Source organism: Rattus norvegicus, chromosome 16 (genome assembly GCF_036323735.1).
Source record: "Rattus norvegicus strain BN/NHsdMcwi chromosome 16, GRCr8, whole genome shotgun sequence".
Lineage (NCBI taxonomy): Eukaryota > Metazoa > Chordata > Mammalia > Rodentia > Muridae > Rattus > Rattus norvegicus.
The window spans coordinates 72493712-72505257 of NC_086034.1; the positions used below are offsets into that span (position 1 = coordinate 72493712).

The window sequence follows — 11546 nt, forward strand, 5'->3', positions numbered from 1 at the left end:
TTGTGTGTGTGTGTGTGTGTGTGTGTGTGTGTACGAGCACGCATGCAAAGGACTGACTCTGAGAGGCAAACTCCAAGGGTTTTGAAGACACGAGAAGAAGTCTCCTTAATAGTCTTGTTTGTAAGTATCTGTAGGCTACAAACCTGGAACTCCTATCCAAATATTTCAGCCATGTTGGTTTCGAAAACATCTTCCTCTTCAGAAACAAACAAACAAACAAACAACAACAAAGAACCTATGTCTCTAACATTTCACACCAGAGGGGAAAGAAGAGCAAAGAAAGTGGTCATTTCGAGTAATTCGCTGGTTATAAAATTATTGCCAGTGCAGGGCAGTAGAGCGAAGGCAACCTTTGGAATGTTTAGGAGCGTTAAGACTTCTCTTCTCTTCACAGTTATTCTCCCAAGCCTGTGCGGAGGAAAACTGATGTCTGCTTCTCACTGGTGCCAGCCTGCCATTTTTCTTCATTGTACGAAACAGATGAAAAGGCTATTTTAGCATTTGACTCGGTCATGGGAGGAAATTGAAAGGTTTTGCTGGCCTCCCCGATAATCAGAGTCACCCCTAAGTTCCTACAACTGAGATCATTACCCTGCAAGACCCATTTACCCCCGAGCCTACAATGTCTGTGACAATACCGAGATAAGTTAATTATCTGGTGCCCACTACCCTCAAGAACCAACTGAAGTGCGACCTCTGTAGAGGTTAGAGGCCGGGTACTTCAAAAAAATCGTCTTCTGTAAACAACCAGAGCTTATGGACCGTTAGGTCACCCTTGCAACTTCCCAGCTCCGCTTTGCAGAAAGCAAGCAGCCGTGACCCACAGGCAATTGCAGGCACCGTTGCTTTCCTCAGAAAGCCCTCTATGGCGGGGTTATAATGGGCATGAGAAGCACCTGGAGACCTTGTGATATGCTGGATTCTGATTCGGCAGACTCAGCAGCAGTCAGGGCCGGTCCTCTGCATCCCATTATATAAGCTCACAGACAATGTGACTGCTGCTGCTCCTTGACCGGCCTCACTTGGCCAGGAGCTACGGGGTTTCCTAGTCCTTCCCTTCCAGGTCTCTCTTTAGAAGATTCAGGAGGAACGGCAATGTGTGCAATGTGTTCTTTAGGAATGTAGCTGGGGACTAGTGGTAGATTTAAATCCTTCAAGCAGTCACTTTCAAAGACTACCGCCCCCACCTCTTTGGGAAGGGCAATTTTTAGGTCTCCTGAATGTTACTATCTTCTTTTCACCGATTGAAGGGCACGACCGTGTTTTTCACTGGACAGATGGCTCCCCTGCGGTGAAGCTGCAGGCAACATCCGTGTAGTTCTGCAGCCCCAGCTACCTGCTGGTGTATCTATCTTCCCAGCCTCCGCACGCAGGGATCTAACCACAGCTCCTCCAGCCCTCTGGCCCCTGCCTAATTGGTTGCAGTGCAAGAGCTAATGTAGGTTGAGAGCCCAATTAACGGAGCTTGTTTCTACCAACGTTGCATCTGAACATCAATTACGCTAACAACGCTCTAAATTAAGACGTTTTGCTGCCACCACCATTTGCTATGGGACACTTCAGAGAAGAGCAGAGAGGAGAGGAGCGGCTTGCCTGAAGGTTCTTCTGTGCTCACTGGTAGGAGGGCTGATAGAGAAGCGGGTAGCAGCTTCAGGGGTAGGAAAACCGCAAAGCAAGGCAACAACACTAATTGGCTACTTTAGCCCGGCCTCAGTAAGGATTTAGGCTCAAGCAGTGAAACACGTTGAATGGGAGATTCTGGACATCTCTGTTCATGATCTGCTCATTGTACCAAGAAAGGGAAAGCACCAGACACCGGGATGTTAACTTAAAACTCCAATTAATCCACCAATCGCCAGAAAGTATGGGACCAGAACAAGATAATTGTATCTTCTTCAGATTTAGCTCATTTTAAACTCTCCTCAAAGCATCCATCCCGCCTGATCATTTATTGCTTTTCCATCAACATTTTGGTCCCTGGGTAGCTAAACTTACTTCAGTGCATCCCCTCTGGACTAAGCATGTTGAGAAGCCAAGCTGAAACACAGTCCTCGCCCTGGAGGTAACCACGTAGCTGGGGACAGTGGGCTAGTTGATACATTGAGTCATTTACACAGCCGCCCACTCATTCAACAAATATTAATCTGAAGCTGTTTTGGACGCTTTGCTGGGCTAAAGGTTTTGTTCCTACTCTCAGGTTGATAATAGTAAAGTTCTATGAGCTTCCAAGTTAGGAGTTTGATAACACAGCTACTGAGGAGGTCCCGGAACATACCAAAAAGTCAATGAAATGAAATCATGTGGTATATTACAGCCCTCCATATTCAGAGGTGACGCAGGGTTATTTTATTTCTTTACTTACTAGCCTACTTTGACACCAGGTCTCACGATGTTACCCTCACTGGTCTGGAAAGCCCTGTGTGTACTCCATAAAGACTCCAAGTTTACTATCCTCCTGCCTCAAGCCTCTGAAGTACCGGGATTCCTGCAATGTGCCACCACTGTCATTACTTTATGATGTAAGTTTAAAGCAGAATTTTGTGTGGTTTCCCGTTCTCCATACTGCTTCTTTTTAAGATCTTATCACCATGCTGGTTAGTTTTTATTAACCTAGAATCTCCTGGACAGGGGAACCTCAAGTGAAGGTCATATTAGCCCGTGGGCAGGTCTGGGAGAAATTATCTTGACTGATGTGCAAGGGCCCAGCAACACCATCCATAGGCGAGCAGGCCTAGGATAGGTGAGGGAGCTATCTGAGCATGCGCCGGTAAGCCATCTGGTAAGCAGCACTTCTCCATGGTTTCTGCATCGCTTCCTGCCCTGCCTTCCCTAGATGACAGATTGTGAACTGGACACGTAAGCTGAAATAAATCCGTTCTTCCGTGAGTTGCTTTTGGTCATGGTGGTTTAAGCAACAAAAAGAAACCACTCTTGTTGAATTTGTCAAACTTCACGAGAGAGTAGAATGCTAGCTAGGCTCTACTTCATTCTCTAACTAACTAAAATCTATCTGTTTGCATTTATTCTTACCCCCGTGTCAGTCACTTCTCTAAGGCTGTGATTAAGGGCCGTGGTCAAGGTAGCTTATACAAAGATGGCTTCTTTGTGTATATGGTTCCAGGGACATGGGAACCATCAATCACCCTTTCGGTGGGGAAGCATGGCAACAGGCAGGCGTGCGTGGCTGGAACAGGTCACATCTTTTTCTTTTTTTTTTTTTTTTTTTTTTTTTTGGTTCTTTTTTTTTTCCGGAGCTGGGGACCGAACCCAGGGCCTTGCGCTTCCTAGGCAAGCGCTCTACCACTGAGCTAAATCCCCAACTCCTAACAGGTCACATCTTAAACTACAAAGCAGGAAATGGCAATGGCTTTCAAACCTCAAAGCCCCGCCCCCGTGACTCTATTCTTCCATCAAGGCCACGCCTCTTAGACCTACTCAAAGAGGGCCACCAACTAAGGATGAAGTATTCAAATTTACAGGGACATTCTCACTCGAACTATACCACATTCACCTCATCTTTCTTGCCTTCCTTACACTGAGCACCACCAGTTCTCTCAACATCCTCACGAAGCTTCCAGAACTCCTCCTACTTAGCCAGCCAATCCTGGTCCTGTCTCCTTTGCCGACTCCTAATTCTTTGCAAGTCCCTTAAATACTGTATTTTCGATTTCTGATTCTGCAGTCTGACTGCCCGGTGAAGCCTTCTAATGACCTAGCATCCATTCTCCATCTACTCATTCTCAAAACACACCCCGATCTAACTCTGCTTTTGCAAGCCTTGGTCCCATCCACCTGGCACCCGGGCTCTAAGCTTAAATCAGCAGAGTTCCACCACAGCCTGCCCCTCCTGCCATAGGTCTTATCTTGGTGAGTTATGAGACTTGGGCAGGATCCTGTGTTTCCTCATTCCTCATCCTGACACCTAATCAATCAGTAAGTCCTGCCAGCTGTTTCTTGAATATTTGACACATCTGCCCTCCCTGCACCACCCTCCCTTCCTTCCTTCCTTCTTAGTTCAGAAGTTATCATCTTCTATTTGGACAAGAGCAGTTAGATTGCCGTCCGATCTCCCTGCATAAAATATCTGACACCCCAACCTTTAGTCTATCTTCATCTGATACCCCATAGTCAGGGCTGCTTTCATAAAATACAAATCTGACTCAAAGCAAAAGAGACATATTAATCTTCTGTGGCTAGATAGGGCTTGTGGTGTCCATTACAGTGAGGGACTTCAGTGGAGGGACTTCAGTGAAGAGTGAGGAGAGAGAGAGAGCAAGTGACACTTTGCATCTAGAATGTTTCCACAGGTCATGGATTCGTTTTTGTTTCCAGCCTGGTGCTATAGGAAAGTCACCTCTGGAGGTAGGCCTGTTGTCAGCTCTTTGGGTGACCTGTAGCATGTCTTAAAGGAAACTGTGGGACCCAGGTCTCTTCCTCTCTGTCTACTGTCCTTTACTCAGATGTCTGCCTGTCTCTTTCTCCCACCTGCTGGGACTAAAGGAATAGGCCACCACAGTCATCCTTGACATGTGGGTTGTGGTCATCATCATTGTGGCCATTGTCATCATCCTCATCATCTTCGTCATCAGTATCGGCACCAGTGTTTTACATATATGAGTGTTTTGCATGCACATGTACATGTACGCATGCACACACATGCGTGCCTGGTGCCTGAGGTGGTCAGAAGAAGGCATCAGATCCCCTGGCTTTGGTGAACACTTTCTTCTGTTATAGCTTCCTCCTATGATGTGCCAGAACAGCCCAAAGCAACAAAGGCAAGTATCCTAGGCTAGACCTTCTTATCAACTGATCCAAATGAAAAGTTTTCTCTTTGTAAATTGATTAGCTTGGGTATTTGTCCAACCGTGGTTAGCAAATGGGGAGTATAATTGAGAAGTTGGGATTCCTCTTCCTCTTTCTCTCTTTCTGATACTTTATCCTCAGTCGGGGTCACAGAAGCAAATGTTTAACAACCCATTCCATAAGTAAATAAATATCCCACCCCCCACACGCGCGTGCGCACACACACACACACACACACACACACACACATACACACACACACACACTTGTAAAAGTCACTGATTTCCATGTATTCCCTCTGTGGTCCCTTGACTGTCAAATAGCCACATGGTTAAAGGTACAATTCTTACTCAGAATTCCTGTTGACAGTGAGTTTTGGAGGGAATTCATTTAAGTGGTTCTGGTGGCCCTGAGCAAGCCACTTTCACCGCATTACTGTCCCAGGGTCTTAGTCACCCTGCCTTCTTCTTCTCCTGATGAACTGACATGATACATAGGTTTGAAGTGGTACAGACCATGATCTGTTGTTTATCAGTGTCCAGAAGGCTCCAGTGAAGAGTTTTTAAATTGCTCAGAGACTGTGAGGCTGTGATCAATTAGTAATGCCTGCCATTAGCATGAGACTGTAATGGGTATATATACTGTATGTGTCTACTACGCCTACTGTGAGTGCTAATTTGAATACGAGACTTCTTAAGCAACTAGAAAATCATTTATAAGTTCTAGAATTAGAATCTCATTATTCTAGAAAACAAGTCCTCCATACCCTGCCTAGACCTGATGTTTTATTTCGTTTTGTTTTGTTGCCTGATCTTTTACTCTCTAGTACTCTAAGTTTTCTTCATACAGGAAAGCCTAAGGTACCAGGAACATGCGTATTTTTTTCACAACTCTGGCCTACCTCACCCTGGTAACACAGCTGTATGTACCCTTTCTGGTTTGTTTATTTCATCTGTAGAACACTTAGTGTCCTGATCTCTATGGAGATCTCAAGTTATCTGGAACTTCTAAGCAAAGGTTACTTGAATATAGCTTCTCACCTTTGCAGACAAAGTTCTTGCCTAAGCCAGGGGAAGCCTGTGAATCCTGTGATTTAAGATGGGAACGGTGTTGCAATACTTCGGTAACTTAGTTGTGACTTAAAGGGAATTGTGGGAATCGTGTGACAGACTTTTAAGGAAAGAAAAAGACTTGAGAACACATACAACATAAGAAAGGGAAGAGGGACCACTAGGGGGTGAGAGGGCATTTAAAGAGGGAGGAAGGGCAAGATGAGGGAGACAAGGGGTTGGGGCTCAACAAAAACAACAGATGTGTTAAAGGCCAGAGGAAAACATGATAGTAAGCTAATAAAAAATAGTTTTAAAAAAAAGATTTTAATAGAAGTGCCCTATGTGAATGGATAAAGCTGCTCCCAGAAATGACAAGTTATTACATGAAAATGCCAGGTCCGGATTGGACTACTTTCCTACAACTCTTGGTCAGGAGAGTTCATGATACAGACATTTGCAGACATGGCTACAGGTTGTCCAATCACTACACAATAAAACTCTGTTGCTAAAGACACCTTATGCTTTAGTCGTAGGACATGGATAAGTCAATGGACCTTGGATAGAAGCCTCCTCCCTGATGGGCGGCTCTTGTCTGTCATACTGGAAGGTACCATGACCCGGGAGCATTGTCATAAAATTTCTCACTCAGATGTCCATCCAGTGTGCTACACAACCAACCAGCCAGGGAGCTGCTCCAACCATCACTGCTGCACTAGTGATGGAGGTAACCACGCTCTGATCAGATCAAATGCCTGCCCACAATAGACTCCACATGTAAACTTGGTCCCCACAAAAAGCCCACAGTAGAGGAGGTCACAGTGAGGAAGCTCCTGGCTGCTATTATGTTGCTTAATGGATATGTTATGCCCGTCAAATTTCCACATGAAGATTTATGTTTGTACACACCATTCCTGCTACTCTGTTGAGCATAAGAGACGACCGAATGTGCAGCCATAATGGAACTTTCACATTACCCTCATGGCAGAAGACGGAGCAGGAAGAGAGAACAAGAGAGCCAGAGGTAGGGGAGGAGTGAGGTAGAACACCATCTTCAGAACGGCGTTGCTGCTGTACTCTAGATCCTGCAGCCTTTTACCACAAGACCCGAGCAAAATTAGGCCAACAGTATCCCGTCATGAGAACAGAAGGGTTCAGGAGTCAACCCCAGGACCACTCAGCAGATAACAGTCGCTAGTGGGTGGGGGGACACAAGTTCCCACCCCTCCCTGAGGGTCCAGGCAGTAAGGCTTGCTAGGGGAGGGACAGTTATATCATTGGAAAAAATGATATAACTCTTATATCATTTTCTCCAATTAAAAAACTCTGCTAAAAAGCCCGTGCTTCTGTAAACAATCCCTCACCCACAACCCCATAAGCAACCTTAGTGAAACTCATTAGATCAACTGAATCAATAAACAGATAGTGATATGAATGATATATATGATATAAATGAAATAAATTTTATATATGATATATAAATGATATATGTTATTTCTATGATATAAATATATTATATATGTGAATATTTATTTATATCATATATTATACATTTATATATGGTTATATAAATGATATATATAAATGACATAAATGAAATAATGATATAAATGATAAATAATGATACATATATGAAAATCCAATATATAAATGCATTATATATGTGTGAAAATGTCACAATAAAATACAAATATACAATGTTAACATGGCCTCATTAAAAAAGAGTACTTGTATCACCAAAAAGAGTTGACTTTTTTCTTTTAATTTTTTTCCAAGGGAAGAACATGAGGAACCCAGTCCTTTTTCCTTTTTTTTTTTTTCATGGAAATACCCAAGGTGAATAAATGAAAGAAGAACTGAAACATTTCCCTAGCCACCTCTAGGCCACCATAACATAATCATCTGACAAGTCCTAACCCATGTCAGAAGTCTCAAGGGTGAGCACAAAGTCCTCTGTGGACTGCACTGGTCTCCAGAAAGAGGCAGGCTGCCAGAGACTCGGTAAAAATGGTGAGAGATCTGATGGAGTGAAGTCAATGCTCTTAGGAGCTGAATGAGAGTATGCCCGTTTTCCATCCAGAGGACAGGAAGGCACATGCAGCGGCTCTGACACATGGATTTCCCTGTGCACTACTCTGCTACTCTGTGAATAGAAGACCTGTTCTTCGCTTGCCTGGAGAGCCAACCTCTCAGATAGAACTGCCTCTGTTGCAGAAAGCAACACACACACACACACACACACACACACACACACACACACGCATGCACACACACAAACTGTATCCAAATGGATTACTCCCGTCTGCACAGGAATGAGTGTCATTGCCAACATCAAACACTCCCCGGCTTTGCTGTGGCAGCACCTGTCTTATTGACGGATGCTTCTGAGCAGCCACTCACAGAAGGCACTTAAACCTGTGTGACTTCAAAAGCAAGGTGAGGCAAGCCACATCCAGCAGGACAGTACATACCTAATATGATTATGTCTCCTCTCCCTGGGGATAATAGAATTATGCAAAAGCAGCCTTGACCCAGTAAGAATTTTCTCTTCAGAGTCAAATCTCTCTGCCCTTCCCTAACTCACGGACCACGCTTCCCGTTCTGCGATCTGGTCGCAGCAGCCTCTCTTTATGCAGCATCTTGGTCACTAACATTTCAGGGAAGACCCGGAACAGTTTCCGAGATCCACCCAGGCCTGGGACCTGCACTAGGCACCACCTCAGATGCCACAAGCACTGTGAAAATGAGGCATTATTGGTCATCTTCCTGGGGTGGAGAAAAGAAAAGAAAAGAAAAGAAAGGAAAAGAAGAAATGAGGCTTCTTTTCTAAGTTCACACTCAAGAATCCACTGAGAAAGCAGGATCATCAACATCTCTATTCTGCTTCTGTTGTGTTTCACATACAGAAATCACCAGAGCTTTTCCTTGCCCCAAGCAGAAAAGACCACTCTCCCCCCTCTCTTCCTCTCTCCCTCTCTCCCTCTCTCTCCCTTCCTTCCTATGACCTTCCCTCTTTCTTCCCCCCTCACTTCCTCCCTTCTCCCTCGTTTATATTTTGGAGGGGTTGTTTTTTGGGTTTTTGGGGTTTTTTTGTTTGTTTGTTTTTGATTTTGTTTTTTTGTTTTTTTGTTTGTTTTTGTTTTGTTTTGTTTTGTTTTTTTTGCTTTGCTTTGTTGACACAAGGTCTCATTACATAGCCCAGGTTAGCCCAAAACTCAGCAATTCTGCTTCTGCCTCCCACAATTTAGGATAATAATAGTGTGTATATGCCACCACCTAGGTAGGACATTTTTTTAAGGAGATTGGAGTTATTCGGGGGTTACTAAAAGGCAGGATTAAAAATAACAATGCAACCAAGCAGTGAGGATAGAGTTTAGGAAATGTCGGGATAACTTTAAGTAGTAAATTCTATTAACTACTCAACTTTTAATGGGCTGCTCTAAATGCATGGATTAAGAAGGGACCTACTTTCTGAAGAATCGTTTCAAAGAACAATATTAATATTTTTAAACCTCTTAGAGTGTTAATTCCTAGGCAGCAGGCTACGGGGAATTCTTCCGAGTCTCGTATTAGAATGTTACTCATCAGGATGCTGAAATGGAGTTATCTTCAACAAAATAATGATCTGCTCTTATTCGGAATTGTTTGGTTCATGTCTGTGGTTCGAAACTGCATGACCCATGTTCTGATTAAAAAAGAAACAGTAATTTATATGTGGCTTAGTTAAGGGAGATTTTATAAAACTATTAGAAGATTCCTCTATTATAAAAGTTCACATTTTTTTTCTTTATTCAACTACTATCTGTTTAAAATTCAGTGTCTGTGCGATTGAACGCTCCAGTGCACTGAGAATACTGGAACAACAACAATATACTACCTTACGGAATGAATCTTTTTACAAAATGTCATTCATAATAAACTGACTTAAAACAGGACCTGTCAAAAAGTCAGGGAAATAATCTGGTTGTGAAGGGATGATGCGGAGCGAACAAATTCGTGTTGATTAAGCGAAGGACAATAAGTAGATGCGGCTGGATCGGCTTTCAAGGCGACGCTGACCAGACTTGCTAATGGGGCTGGTGAAGGAACTTTCTGTGCATTTGGGTACAAATAAAGGAGAAGGGCGTGAACAGAGATGGAAAAGGGCTGGGGCGAAGGAATATGGGATCCATTAGTCTTTCTCGGTCACGTGACTTTTCAGGCCGCACAGCGGTAAAGTCACTGAACTCTGGAGATGAATTTTGGAGCCATCTACCTCTAGAACCTATTCAAATGTGTGGCCTTGGATGAGAGGGGGAGGAAGCAGCATTAGCTCAGCCCTGTGATGCTGAGAAGTCAAAGCCTAGATAACAGAATGTGTCTAGTGCTCCTGAGCGTCGCAGTATGAAGGGAAGGAGTGGGTTTTCGAGGCGCGACGACCGCTTATGTAAAAGTCCACTGAGAGGTTAACGAAGGTGAGAAAACTCCTCACCCTTGAATGACTTGGGCGACAAGTACTTCTGTGGAGCGAGGCGATAGAAAGATCCACTCGAGTGGTGAAAAGACGATTAAGTAAAAATGAGAAATTAAGCCATCAACTAGTTATCGTTTTCATTTGAAAATGCTTCTCAAAATAATCTCGGCCAAGTGACAGAACAAAAACAGTCTCATCTGAGAAGTAAGAAGAAATGCTAAAATATCGTTGCAGTCTCCTCCATCGGTCTTGTCTTAGAATGGTAACTTCGCTCCAAACGAGTAGTAAGCACCGAAGCTCTGGCCTTAGGACGGGATCTCACACAGGCGACTAGGCACTTGTATGGTGAAACTGGTTGACAGCCTACAAAAGCAGCTATCTGTCCACATCTGTTCTACACCCACAGTCAGAATTGACCGCAGGAAGAAAAGTCTAATGGCGTCTATAGAGCACACGCAGACTTACCGCGCTAGGTGTTGTGAGCAATCTAGAGATGGTTTGAAGGGGACAGAAGGATGCGAGTGGGTGATACACGAATGCTGTTTTCTATCAGGAAATTGAACATCACAGATGACTGATTCCCAGTGTGCACAATTGGATCCGAGACAGAAGACAGCAGAGGAAGTAGAAGCAGGACAGAAAGAATTTTGACAAAGCAATGGATAAGAAGTTTACATTTTTTAATCCAAGAATTCTAGAGAGTGATAAACACACACACACACAGAGAGAGAGAGAGGGGGGGGGGGAGGGAGGGAGAGAGAGAACCATATAAAATTGAGTAAAGTTGCTGATAATCAGTTGCTGTTATTTTTCAGAGGGGGAAACCCCACAGATGCAGACTAAACACAAGGATTACAGCCTCCCCCATCAGACACTCAGAAGACAACGAGCCAGATCTTCAGAGCACGATGACGAAACCAGACGGCACTGCTAACTCTCCAAGCTGTATTTCTCCTGAGGGGAAAACAGGCATAACAGGAAGTGGAAATAAAGTAGAAACCCTTTTATTCAAGAATGACATAAAGGCCTATGTGAAAAAAAATATTAAAATAGGTGAATTTGGAAGTCCCTAAGGCTAATATATACAAATCCCTGGTATCAGCTAGCAGAGGATAATGAATAATTAAATTTTTAAATGTACTGATTATCATCATATCAAAAATCTTGAGGTATACAAGAATTAGGGTGTGCATGGGGTTTTTTTGTTTGTTTTTGTAACTATTTTTATTTTATATATGGGT

General features: G+C 43.7%; 1 long non-coding RNA gene across 1 annotated transcript; it reads left to right on the forward strand.

Annotated features, from left to right (window-relative positions):
- Positions 1–967: 967 nt before the first annotated feature.
- On the forward strand, positions 968–11324 carry LOC134482556 (uncharacterized). The gene is made up of 3 exons (XR_010058798.1): positions 968–1617; positions 2382–2519; positions 11121–11324. It is a non-coding gene; the product is annotated as an uncharacterized LOC134482556 (long non-coding RNA).
- The last annotated feature ends 222 nt before the right edge of the window (positions 11325–11546 follow it).